Source organism: Carcharhinus amblyrhynchos, chromosome 10 (genome assembly GCF_965287045.1).
Source record: "Carcharhinus amblyrhynchos chromosome 10, sCarAmb.v2.hapA, whole genome shotgun sequence".
NCBI classification, from domain to species: Eukaryota; Metazoa; Chordata; class Chondrichthyes; order Carcharhiniformes; family Carcharhinidae; genus Carcharhinus; species Carcharhinus amblyrhynchos.
In genome coordinates, this window is record NC_137333.1 from 77,872,257 (window position 1) to 77,885,983 (window position 13,727).

Below are 13,727 nucleotides of genomic sequence, written 5' to 3' on the forward strand. Positions count from 1 at the left end.
TTAACCAAAGATGCGTTTCTAGAATTTTGCTTGCAAAAGGCATCTTTGGTTAAAAGACAGCCACCAGTGGAGTGGAGAGTAAAACTAGCAGGGTTGCTAGGGATTTGGGATAGATAATGGCAGTATGATGTAGTATAAATAAGGATATTTTCCATGAATATAGGCTGTCGTTTGAAGGAGGCCATTAGACATGGTAGAGTGCGTCAAAACACTGCTGAGGTTGAATTGGTGGAGTTGATGCCAGGTGAGTAGATGGGAAGGCTGACAAATGAACCTCCAAAGGCATGTGTGCCCGTTAGTTTAAATTGGGAATTACTTTTGACCTGGCCATTGCCAGAACACCTGGCCAGATCATGTTAGCATTTAAATGAAATATCCACCCTATTTGGTTTAGTATACAGTTGCACATCAGTATAAATTTCAATATGAAAATAATGCAATTATGATCATCAGCTGGTCTGATCAGAACTGAGATGATTCTTAAGAGTAAACTTGCAGTATTGCGTTGTGTTGAGGTGACACTGGACTAATCTTTCTCTATATCCCTGGGAAAAGCATAATGCCTGTGGCAAATTGAGAAACTGGAGACAAGTTACTAAAAGGGGGAGAGTCCCAGTGTATTGTCCAGCAATTTCCTGAGGGTGAGGGTAGATCCACATCAAGTGTAGCAGTGTCAGCTTGTGCAAATGAGAGAGGTAGGAATGTAGCCAGTCCTACCAACTGGAACTCTGAGCAAATGCAGGCACATCAACCAGAAGAAATGGTCCTGAAGTTTGTGCCCAGCTTCGCTTGAGGGTCTCAGCTGTGCTAAGTGTACCATACTTTGGTAATAGGACTTTTTTAATTGAAGGGCTTATTAGCTAATGATTTTGGACTTTTCAGCTGTTACTGCTACAGGTCCCATAAGACAAAGAAACAGAATTAGGCCAGTTGGCCCATTGAATCTGCTCCACCATTCAATTATGGCTGATATTTTTCTCATCCCCATTCTGCTTTTTCCCCATAATCCCTGATCTTATTAATCAAGAACCTAGCTATCTCTGTCTCAAAGACAGTTAATGAACTGCCCTTCACAGCCTTCTGCGGCAAAGAGTTCCACAGATTCACTCTCTGGCTGAAGAAATTCCTCCTCAGCTTGCAGGTGGTCAGGAAGGCTAATGGGATGCTGGCCTTCATAGAGAGGGGGATTGAATATAAAAGTAGGGAGGTCTTGCTGCAGCTATATAGGGCATTGGTGAGGCCGCAGCTGGAGTACTGTGTGCAGTTTTGGGCGCCATACTTGCGCAAGGATATTTTGGCCTTGGAGGGAGTGCAGAGGAGGTTTACTAGGCTGATGCCAGAGTTGAGGGGGTTGAGCTATGAGGAGGGGCTGAATAAACTAGGCTTGTACTCGTTAGAGTTTAGAAGAATGAGGGGAGATCTCATTGAGACGTATAAGATGATGAATGGGATGGATAGGATAGAGGTGGAGAGACTCTTCCCGCTCAGAAAGGACAGTAGGACTAGGGGGCACAGCCTCAAAATAAAGGGGAGGGGGGGCGGTTTAGAACGGAGTTGAGGAAGAACTTCTTCACTCAAAGGGTGGCGAATCTCTGGAAATCTCTGCCCGTTGAAGTGGTGGAGGCTACCTCACTAAATATTTTTAAGACGCGGGTTGATGGGTTTTTGATAAGCGAGGGGATTAAGGGTTATGGGGAGAGGGTGGGAATGTGGAACTGAGCCACGACAGATCAGCCATGATCTTATTGAATGGTGGGGCAGGCTTGAAGGGCCAGATGGCCTACTCCTGCTCCTATTTCTTATGTTCTAATGTTATCCCTTTAGCCGGAGGTCATGCCCTCTGGTTCTAGTTTTTCCTACTAGTGGAAACATCCTCCACATCCAGTCTAAGATGATGCATGTTGCAAAATGAAGCAAGTGAGGAGGACACTTAGAGCGTAAAGCTGCTGCCGTTCTGTTAGCGTTATAGTAACACAGCTCTTCAGGCTTTTCCCTTCCTGGATGATAGGCTACAAAACTGAAAAAAGAAAAGTTTTTACCAAGAATTTGTACCTTCGGCGCAGCTTCAGATCAATCTGCATCCTAGTGCCTGCTCTGAAAAATATTTTAAAACAATTGATAACATTCTAAATAAAATAGCTCACACATTTTAAAAATAAAATCATTTTGTCCTATCTCCAAGTGTTAATGGATCGTTTTAATTCAAGATTTCTAGATTTGCATCTTTGCGAAAAGCCTACCTGTGGACCAGGTTTTGTTGAAATCTGTCACTTTAGTTTGAGAGGTATTGTTTACAGAAAAATTGACTAGCAGAATAAAAACATTGTCCCTATGGCCTATCTAGTTTGCCTTCTATCTTCTTGGTAGTTGCATGATATATTGACACTGCAGTTATTAATGATAATCAAACTCTTAAATTAGACTCAACAGACCATGAAATTGCATAATGGAAAGCTTTGAGAACTGGTACATTTGGAGATACATATGAAAGGAATTTAACACCTTACGACAGCAAATAACTTTCCACCCCTTTTATCCCACTTCTAGAAGTTGGGCCCCATCAGGTACTGGTCTTGCACTGGGGGAGTGTCTGGCTCCTTAAGGGCTCACCACTGAATACTGCATTGTGTCTACAGCACAAACAAGTGTGATGTTAGCATGTCTTTAAGAAATTTTTTTATAAATCATGCTCACGGCTTTCGGCAATGTCGTTGAGAGAAAGACAAAACTGGGCAGGTCTGGTGACAGGTGTTCCTTTTCAGTGTTGGGAGTTGGAGGTTAGAAGCATCAAGCTAAAAGAGAAGTCTTTCGCTCCCTTTTTGTTGTTGGAAATTCGGTTGCTTTACTAAAGGGTGAAAATCTGCTGTTGGCGGCTAGACCAGAGTGTCTCTGGTGCTTTGAGAAGTTGTCTTGACTTCAAACTTTTCAGAGTGGATGCAAAGAACTGCAAACTTCAACCAAAGGGCTCAATTTCCAGTATCACGTAAGCATTATCTGTGATGTGTTAAACCTGTGAAAGGGGTCTTTTGTCTATGGGATTGACTTTGGTTGGAACATTGTAGATATCTTTGTTTCGAGATATACATTATCATTGTTTCCTTGTAATTGATAAAAGTTCTTGCTAATTTTCTTACTATATATGTCAACGATATTAAATAAAATTTTTGATAAAAGCTCCCTAGTGGGTCACTTGAATTATACCTGAAGTGAAACATCTCATGCTTATCCTAGCCGAATTCAAAATGCAAAACTTATGATCCAAGTGGGCTCCATAAAATACTTTGGAGCTTCTTGCCTGAACCATAACACAGGTCATTGGCCCATGCAGGCATTCATGCTCTATGTGAGAGTCCTCCCAGTTTTCATCTAACCTTAATGGTATATCCTTATCTTAAATGCAACTGTACTATTCACCTCAAGTACTGCTTGTGGTTATATATTCCACGTTTTTATCATTCAGGGTACAGAAGTTTCTCTTGAATTCCTTATTGAGTTTATTAGGTGGAATAAACCCAATTCAACTGTTTCATTATTTGAAAAGAACTTAAACATTAAGCAATAATAAAAGCCCAGACCAAATATCCGGGATATAATTAAGTTATCCATTCTAGTGAAAAAGACTACCCGAGTGGATTAATTTCTTTGCTGAAACAGCAACAAAATGTTTTGTATGGTGCCACCTGGTGACTTATGCACAGTACCACACTTAGCAGTGACTAAACAGGAATTTGAGGTGGTAAATGAAAGATTTACACATTCCAGTAGCAGCACTTGCATCATACTAAAAGGATTTGTCTCCAAAGACAACACTCAACTATGCCATGCTTCCATTAAATTGCATTAGGAGTATCTAAACAAGTTTACCTATCGAATGGTGAAAGTTTCAGCTTTGGTCGGGATATAAAGTCAGCTGCTTTCTGTCATGGTACTGGTAAGAACACTACAACTGGCCTCAACCTCCATAAAATAGGAAGGTGAAAATCATGTGCGTGTGTGAATGCTGGATAGGAATTTAACTAGGCTGGATTGTAATGTCCTGCTATCTCCCTTTGTATAAATATAGTCACCTGTAAGCTCCTCACTGAAGATGGCTTATTCTGTGCACCAGTTGGCCGTGCTCATCTCTGATAAAGAAATCAAAGGCTTGATTTTCATGTGAAATCTAGGCTTATACTCCAGCAAGGACAAGTCCTTAACAATGTCACCATCTCACCCTATACTACCAAAAAGAAATCTTGATTGCTCATTCATCTGTTTTTGGAATGCTAGTTAGAGTTGCTATTGTATTTGCCTATATAACAAACGCATTACTGAAGTAATTTATTAATGAGCAAAATACTGCAGATGCTGGGGGCCTGAAATAAAATGCAGGGAAAAAGTGTCGTTAGACTTGAGGTTATCTATTTCTCTTTCCACAGAAGCTGCCAGACCTGCTGACTTCTTTCCATCATATTCTGTTTTAAATTATGTGAAGCACTTCAAATACTTCTGCTTCTAAATATTTTGTTATACAAACACGAGTATTTATTCTCTCCATTGATAGCATAATTAAATTTCCCACTGGAAATTTTTAATCAAATTTGAAAGTGTGCCTCACTGCTGGAGTAACTTTGTAACCTAAATAAAATTTCTTCTAGAGCATTTGTGCAAATGTTGTTTGTTTAACATAAGTGCATTTTGACCTAAAGATGGCACCAAATCTCATTTAAATCTTTCAATAAATGCTGAGGGTGGGGTCAGTAGCCTACCAACTAGTTATTTTAACAAGGGTTCCCTGCAGCAGTCTTAATGTTACCTTCAATACATTAGCATGATTATTGTTGTAATCCATCAATGTTTTCAACTTCTAAGCCTTTCATTTAAAAATGACTTTGTGTAAGGTACTTTTTAATAACGTTTAGGTCAATAAATTAAAAATAATTAAGTTCAATGTATGTTGTAAGGTTTCTAATTTTACAAGGTGTAATGGTCAGAGATTCAGATTACAGCTCATGTCTACTTGTGCAATGACTAATTCTGGAACAGATGAAGTAAGGGGTAGCATAATGTGCAAAATTAGCTGCAACTTGTTAGGCTGTTCAGTGTAGACCCTGTTGAACATGAGAAGATATGTGGTTTCCTCTTCCTGTTCCTCTACTTGACAAGTGGACATAAATAATGAAGTTTAGTGCCTGGTTTTGCTACTGATGTGTCAAGCTAGCAATGGAGATTGGTTTTTCTTAGACCTCTGTGTTGATCAGTCTTAACCTTTATAAACCACACCTTACAATTTTTTTGTCGAACTTGTAAACTTATTTCTCACCTTCTTTCCCTGATTCTATCTGAGTTAAAGGACAACAGTCAAATCCGTCCCTAATTCTCAACCACTCTACATCCAGCTACATTGGAGCTGTATGGAAGTAGCAAGGAGTAGTTCCGTCTTACATTATGCGTAATCTATCTCGTTCCAGTCTTTTTCCTGTAGTCTCTTTGCTCTGTGGTAAGGGATTTGTGGTGCGAGCCCAGGTGAAACAGGAACAGTAGTGCACGGCATTTAATTTAAAATATTTTATCCTCCTGTTTGAAAGTATTTGTATAAACATATTGATAAGAATGTTATAAAATTAAAGGGGGTGGGTGCACACAATTTTGCTGCAGATGTAGCAAGCAGAATTAAAAACACTTGTTCATAATGCACTGTGTTCCATGGTTTAGAGTTTACAAAATAATTAAATCCTAATTCTGTTAAAAGACCAATATTAAGGAATGGAATTAAAAGGCACGGAATTTAAACTTGCACAGAATATTTGTTAGACCACATTTGGAATACTGGGCAGAATTCTGATAGAGGTAAAATTGCCATCGTCCCAGATGACAGGCCTTAGGGAGGGTTTGGGGGCTTGGGGGTCAGTGCCCCAGAATCTGAGTTGCCTCACAGAAATGCTAGCCGTGTCTTTTAGTATGACATAGATGGCTTTCCTATACAGGGTGCTGCTGCACACCCTTCACCTCCTTGCCTTAATCCTCTGTCCAGTCACAACCTGGTATGCTTTGTTGCTGTCTGCCGCCAGAAGTCCCTGGTGAAGGGCTCTACATGGGAGCCGTCTCCTTTATCATCAGGGTCCATGGGTGGTGGATGTTGCACACAGCAGTTCCATACAACAATAACTTGCATTGGTTCACTAGCTTCTAAGGCGTATGTGGCTTTTGCAGCCTTGTGGAGTCTATGGACCTCATGTATGACACTTGTGCTTGTCTACACCCCATTTTCAGTTTTTTTACTTCTTACTTCAGCTCCTCACACCTGAATTTCAGTCACCCAGAGGGAGCCAGGGAGAGAAAAGGACCTCCTTACGAGCCTGCTCCTTGGACCTCCTTACGAGCCTGCTCCTTGGACCTCCTTACGAGCCTGCTCCTTGGACCTCCTTACGAGCCTGCTCCTTGGACCTAGCCAAGCTGGCCATTAACAGTTCCAGGAAGTGGGTGGTTGAGGGGGGCCACCTATCCCCACAAGTTGCTCCTCTTCCTTGGCTATGTTCACTGCCAGGTGTCCATGGAAAAGGAGCTCTCAATGCCAGCTGGCACCATAGAGACCTTCCATGCCCAATGGGCACCACAGGGACTGGGGTGCATTATCCCTTCAATCATGTTTTGTTTTGATGTTTTAATTTTCTTTTGAGATTCTGTTTAAAGGTTATTTACTAGTCACAAGTAGGCTTACATTAACACTGCAATGAAGTTACTGTGAAAATCCCTATGTCACCATACTCTGGCACCTGTTCGGGTACACTGAAGGAGAATTTAGCACGACCAATCCACCTAACCAGCACATCTTTCGGATTGTGGAAGAAAACCGGAACACCCAGAGGAAACATGTGACCTAAGCCAGCAATCAAACCAGGTCCCTGGCACTATGAGGCAGCAGTGCTAATCACTGTGCCCCCTAATCTGTTCCCAATTCAGGCAAGTATCCCAGGGCATGGTCCATTGGGGAGACCATGCAGATGCTACAACAACGGATGAATGAACACCAGGCAAGACTATTCTCTTCCTGTTGGGGAACACTTCAGCAGTCACGGGCATTCAGCATCTGATCTTTGGGTAAGTATCCTCCAACGTGGCTTCACAACACATAACACTGAATCGGTAAGCAGAAACAGATAGCCAAGTTTTGCACATGAAGACAGCTTCAACAGGGATTTTGCGCTCATGTCACACTATCTGTAATCCCCATGACTTGCCTGGGCTTGCAAAATCAAACTAACTGTCCTGGCTGGAGACAATACACAGCTCTTTAACCTGTGCTTAACACTCTCTCCATTCACATTGTCTGTACCTTTAAGACTTGATTACTTGTAAAGACTTGCATTCCAACCATTATCTTGTAAATTGAGATTGTGTTTATAAATGCCCTGTTTCTGAACACAACTCTCACTCACCTGATGAAGGGGCAGTCTTCTGAAATCTTGTGGCTTGTGCTACCAAATAAACATGTGTTGACCTGGTGTTGTGAGACTTCTTACTGAACTGAAAGATTGTTATAGGGGTCAAGAGAGGTGGTGGGAAAGCAGGGCTGGATGTCATCAGCATACATGTGACAAAGCTAGGCTCTTGGGGAACATGAGAGGTAACCATCCAGGAATGGAAAGAGAAGCCATTGCAAGTGATGATCTGGCTATGATTAGATAAGTATGAAAGCAGGCAAGTAATGGAAGATGGTTTGAGTACAATGGTATGATTGACTGTTGAGAAATCTAAAGGATAATTTATCTTTGTCACGCATTGTCATTTAGTTTGGAGCCATTATGAGGCTAATGTGGAAAGCAAGACTCAAGATAGCTGGAGAAAAGTCTATTTCCCTTTCTTATAGTTTTACACAATTGTTTATTTTTTAAAAATAAAGAATAATGCAAGGGGACATGACACAAAAATTCCCTTAGCTGGGATGAGGGACTTTGGCAAATTAAGGGACTAGAAAAGCTGTGGATGAATAAGGGGAGATTTGCTAGAAGTGTTCAAAATTGTGAACTGTGCTAATGAGAGTAAGTAGAAAATATTTCAGAGGCAGATTTAAGAGAATTATCAAAAGGTTCAGAGGTGACATGAAGCAATGTATTCTTTTCACTCAGCAAGTTGTTGTGATTTGGAATGTTTTGTTATAGAAAGAGTGGCAGAAGCAATTCAATAGTAACCTTCAAAATGGAACAGAATAAATACTTGAAGAAAGAAAAATAAATTACAGAGCTATGAGGACAGAGCAGGGGAGTGTGATTAACTGTATACTTCTACCACATGGACAATGGGCCAAATGTCTTACTTCTGTACTATAATTCTATGTAGGATGGATCTTACAGGAGGAGGATTAAGATGAAAAACATCCCCGAGAAAGCAAATGCAGTTTTAAAGAAACATGTAAATAATTATACACTCAATTTTCACAATAAAAGTCTGGTCAAGGGTTACAGAATTAACCATAACTAATAAATAACTCAATGACAACTATATTTAATACTGTTAGTGATAAAGTAAGGTCTTTTTACATATCCAGCAACAAAGCATAAACTTTAAAGGGGGAAAGTTGTTTAATTGATATTGTTGGGCAGACTGATTTACATTGAAAATCTGCCCATCTACATTTTAATTTGTTTTTTTTCGGCTAATTTTGAAATATTGACTTAGTGAGTAGCTGTAGCTGAACATAAACTGTCATTGTTAGATAGATAGATGGTGCGGGAGAAACAATTGCATTTGTATTTAGTTTAATTAAAATATGATCGTTTCAAAAAGAATAAGAGTACGTCAGCACCTTAACTTGTAGAGTTAATGCAAGGGACCTGAATTTGTACCCCGCCTTGAGGTGTTAACTGGCGCTGCGTTTTTATATCAAAATATATTTGTGTACCAAAAGATTAGAGCCGTAACTTGACGCCGGGAAATAAACTGGTTTACTTGTTAAATTATCATTAATAAAACAGCTTATTAAATAAAAAGTGTTTCCGCCCGGTTTCGAACCGGGGACCTTTCGCGTGTTAGGCGAACGTGATAACCACTACACTACGGAAACTTGCCTGGTATAAACGCACAGCTAAAGACTTATAAACCTCAATAAGCCTCGTAATTGAGCCAGTGTTTCTCTATTGATTGGAAATATCCGTTACAATTATTTTCACCATACTTCAAACCCCTGTCATTGCTGAGTGCAAAGGTCCTGACTTTCACCTACACACACGGTAATTAATATATCGGTAAAATATCAGGTTTTGTGTTGAATAAAAAGTACTCACGTCCCTGGGTGGGCTCGAACCACCAACCTTTCGGTTAACAGCCGAACGCGCTAACCGATTGCGCCACAGAGACTATGCGGAAGAACACTTTCGGGATAGAAGTTGAGTAGGATCGCAGGACTGTAATGTCACAGTAACCTGCCTTTCCAGATTGAGTAACAAGTCCCACAACACCAGGTTAAAGTCCAACAAGTTTATTTGATAGTAAACCCACAAGTAAATCCACACCATGATTTCCAGAGGGATTCAGTTTGCTAATCGGATGGATGGGTTTCCACACTCAGTTGACTGGATTGCTAGCAGCACTCAGTCAGCTCGTTGAGAGCTATACCCAGTTGCCTGCGAGGAAAGTATTGGATTTTTTACAAGCCAGTCAGGGCTGCCTGCTAACAGCAGAATGCTGCCACAAACATAGCTAGCTGCATTTGACCCAGCTGTTACAGTTCATGAATGGCTGGGCAAGAGAAAAATATAACAAAACACCAGGAGACAACAGTAACGTGTTGGAGAGAAAACAGGAAAGGCAGGGGAGTCAAAAAATTAGAACAGCAAAGCATCTTCATATGAATTCTAAAAGATCGCATAGATATTACACACACACATACATATCAAAACATATTTATACAGTGCCTTAATGATAATAAAACACCCCAAGATGCATCACAAGAGTTACAGAATCATAGAACGACACATTTGGACACTGTTATTGGGCTTGTTGTCTTCTTGCTAACTCATAGAACAAAATGTCACTGTGTCGCATAAGGATATACAAAGCCCGGTGATCAAAAACTTGATCACAGTGGTAGATTTTTAAGAGCATTTTAAAGAAGAAAAGTGAGGTTAGAGAGATGGAGGAGTGTAGAGGGAAAATTCTGGAGTTATGGCCTAGGTGATTGAAGGCATTGCACAGCATTAAAATTGGGGATGCTCAAGAGGCGAGGATTGCATGAGTAAAGATATCTCTGAGGTTTGTAGGGCTGGAAGATATTACAGAGATAAAGAGGGGATTATGGATGGATTTCATACAATCATACGACTATAGGACAGTTACAGAAGGGGTTAATTTGGCTTGAAGTTTCAGTGCCTTCTCCCCGTTAGCCCTGTACTCAGATAATGATCCAATTCCCCCTTGAATGCCTTGATTAAACCTGCCCCCACCACACTCTCAGGCAATGCATGCCAGATCATAACCACATTCATCTCATACCATCATTGGTTCTTTTGCCAATTACCTTAAATCTGTGCCTTCAGATCTCAATTCTTCTACCAGTCGTAAAAGTTTATCCCCTGCCTACTCTGTCCTGACCCATGATTTTTAATACCTTTATCAAACCTCCCCCCAACTTTCACTTCGGAAAGAACTGCTCAAACCTCACCAATCTATCTAGAATACATAACTGAAGGTCTCACCCCTGGAATCATTCTCATAAATCTTTTCTGCACTCTCTCTTAATGTCTTTACATTCTTCCTGAAGTCCACCCAGTTCAGGTTGAACCAGTATTTTATACAGATTTAAGATAATTTCCTTGCTTTTGTACTCTATGCCTCTATTGATAAAGCTCAGGATGCCATATGCATTTCCCAAACTGTCTGCCACCTTCAACATTTTATGCATAAATCCCTCTGCTCCTGCACACTGTTTAGAATTTTATTTTCTATTGTCTCTCTGCAATCTTCCGACCAAAATTCATCACTTCACACTTCTCTGCGTTCAATATCATCTGTCACTTATCTGCCCTTGACACCACTCTTTGTCCTTTTAAAACAGAAAATGTGGAAAATCTCAGCAGGTTTTACGGCAGCTGTGGAGAGAGAACAGAGCCAGCATTGAGACTCAAAACATTAGCTCCGCTCTCTCTTCACAGATGCTCTCTTCCGTCTTCTTCCTTCGGGAAAAAGATACAAAAGTCTGAGATCACGTACCAATCGACGTCTTCCCTGCTGCTGTCAGGCTTTTGAATGGTCTTACCTTGCATTAAGTCAATATTTCTCTCCACCCTAGCTATGACTGTAACACTGCATTCTGCACTCGTTTCCTTCGCTATGAACGGTATGTTTTGTCTGTATAGTGCGCAAGAAACAATACTTTTCACTATATGTTAATATATGACAGTAATACATCAAATCAAATGCTGTCAGACCTGCTGAGATTTTCGAAGGTTTTCTATTTTAGTTTCCGGCATCCACAATAATTTGTTTTTATCTCTTTTTGAAGTTCTACACTTCACAGTTCACAATGCTTCCAGATTTTGTATCACCCACAAATTTGGAAATTGTGCCCTGTACACCGAGGTTTGGGTCATTAATATATCAGGATGTGCAGGGGTCTCAATAGAGACTCATAGATAATTCCACTATAAACCTACCCCCAGTCTGAAAAACAACCATCACCCTCTGTTTCCTTTCACAGACTTGGGTGACCTCAAGTTTACAGAAGGTCGGAAGTGGTGAGCACTCAGGAGTGCATTGGAATAGTCACATCCCGAGATGACAAAAGTATGAAGGAGTGCTTCAGCAGCAGATAGAGTGAGTCAGGGGGAGTAACGTGACGTTACCAAGGTGGAAACAGGCGGTCATAGCGATGGTGGGAAACTTTTCTTAAGAGTCAAGTTTGCAAACAGACTAGTTTAATCTCAGACTGTTACAAGAGAAAGGGATGATATCTGCAGCTAAGGAGTTAAAGATAAATATGAAGGAACAAATGAAGGGAAAAATACACATCAGACTCACTTTATAGTGACAGTATTAATCATAGCGACAATATAAAACGTGCTACATCCAAACCCTGAAAACAAGTCGTGGAATATTTTGCACCCTGCAGGAACTTATAATACAAAGTGATTGCATTAAGTTTGGTAATGAGTGTGATTAAATGTGTGGCACCAAGATGTCGGCACAAATGTGATTGCATTTAATGTGCTGCCCACCATAGTAACTGCATTCAACATGCCAGAGTCAGAGCCACTACTTAAAGTCTGCATTAAATGCGCTGCATGATGTGGAGATGCCGGCGTTGGACTGAGGTAAACACGGTAAGAAGTCGCACAACACCAGGTTAAATGTGTTAAACTTGTTAAATGTGCTGCAGCCAGAGTCAATACAGAACGACCGGAATGGAAATCAGCACACTAAACTGTGACAACTGAAAGCAGAAACCCCTTTCAATAAACACCATGCACACCGGAAGAGTGCGATTCTGCATTAAATGTGCCACACCCAGAATCTCAGCATGGAGAAACCCCCAGAGACAGAATAGGCAGCTCTTTCAATGAGGACCGGTCCCTGAGTTAATCTACTCCATTCAATTGCTGTGTGTGCTCCTCACGCTGCAGCGATCCCTGCTGGTCTGCCCCGTCACTGCCCCTCATCTCCGCCAATAGCTAAATTAAATATTCAGATCAGGAATGGAGAATGTTGGTCGAATGGAAGAAATTTCAGCAATATGTCTCACACGATGATTAAAAAGAATTGGAAATAAATAATTACACTTAGAACTTGAAAAAAGAGCATTAATTGTAATGTGGCAAAATGTGAATTCCCATACCGGGAGTCGAACCCGGGCCGCCTGGGTGAAAACCAGGAATCCTAACCGCTAGACCATATGGGACGCTGAAATACTGAGTGCTGCTTAACAAATTATTGTTATAGCTTCCTGTGATCTTTACTTACCTGATCTGTGTGATATGCATTTAGATTCTTAATATGGTTTATTTAGAGAGTTTTGATGCTATTTATTAATGTGATCAGTTTCTAACAAAACAGCCAAATAGCATTTAGCCATGCATGTACAATCAAATAACTAGGTCCATGCTGGCATCAGTAATCACTTTGTCTCAATTTAGCAGCATTCATTATAAAGTCAAAAATTGAGGATTTATAGCCTTTATTCCAAGATAAATTAGTGTACTTTAAACTGACACTTCAATGCTCCCATAAGGTAAAGTTGCAATATTTGTGTTGTCACACTGCAAGAAATGAAGTCCAGTCTATCACACAAACCAGCCTCCCATCCATTGACTCTGTCTACACTTCCCACTGCCTGCGAAAGGCAGCTGCATAATCAAGAACCCCACTCACCCCGAACATTCTCTTTTGCACCTTCTTCTGTCAGGAAAAAGATACAAAGATTTGAGGCCACATACCAACCGACTCAAGAACAGCTTCTTCCATGCTGCCATCAGACTTCTGAATGGATCTACCTCGTATGACGTTGATTTTCTCTACACTCTAGCTATAACTGTGACAGTATATTCTGCACTCTCTCCGTTTCTTCTCCCCTTTGTAGTTTGCCTGCATAGCACAAGAAGACTTTTCACTGTATCCCAATATATGTGACAATAATAAATCAAATCGATCAAATCATTTCACCTGTGAATTGGGTGCAAATCATGAGGAAGCACTGACCTTTCCATTCAGAAAGACTTGAAAACTGTATCAAGAAAGCACTTTAAATCACACCAACA

The 13,727-nt window shown here is 40.6% G+C and overlaps 3 non-coding genes across 3 annotated transcripts; all 3 read right to left on the reverse strand.

Annotated features, from left to right (window-relative positions):
* Window positions 1-8,970: 8,970 nt before the first annotated feature.
* trnav-aac (transfer RNA valine (anticodon AAC)) lies at window positions 8,971-9,043 on the reverse strand. Its single transcript has one exon. It is a non-coding gene; the product is annotated as a tRNA-Val (tRNA).
* A 219-nt stretch (window positions 9,044-9,262) lies between these two features.
* Window positions 9,263-9,336, reverse strand: trnan-guu (transfer RNA asparagine (anticodon GUU)). The gene has a single exon. It is a non-coding gene; the product is annotated as a tRNA-Asn (tRNA).
* A 3,463-nt stretch (window positions 9,337-12,799) lies between these two features.
* trnae-uuc (transfer RNA glutamic acid (anticodon UUC)) lies at window positions 12,800-12,871 on the reverse strand. Its single transcript has one exon. It is a non-coding gene; the product is annotated as a tRNA-Glu (tRNA).
* Between the last annotated feature and the right edge of the window lie 856 nt (window positions 12,872-13,727).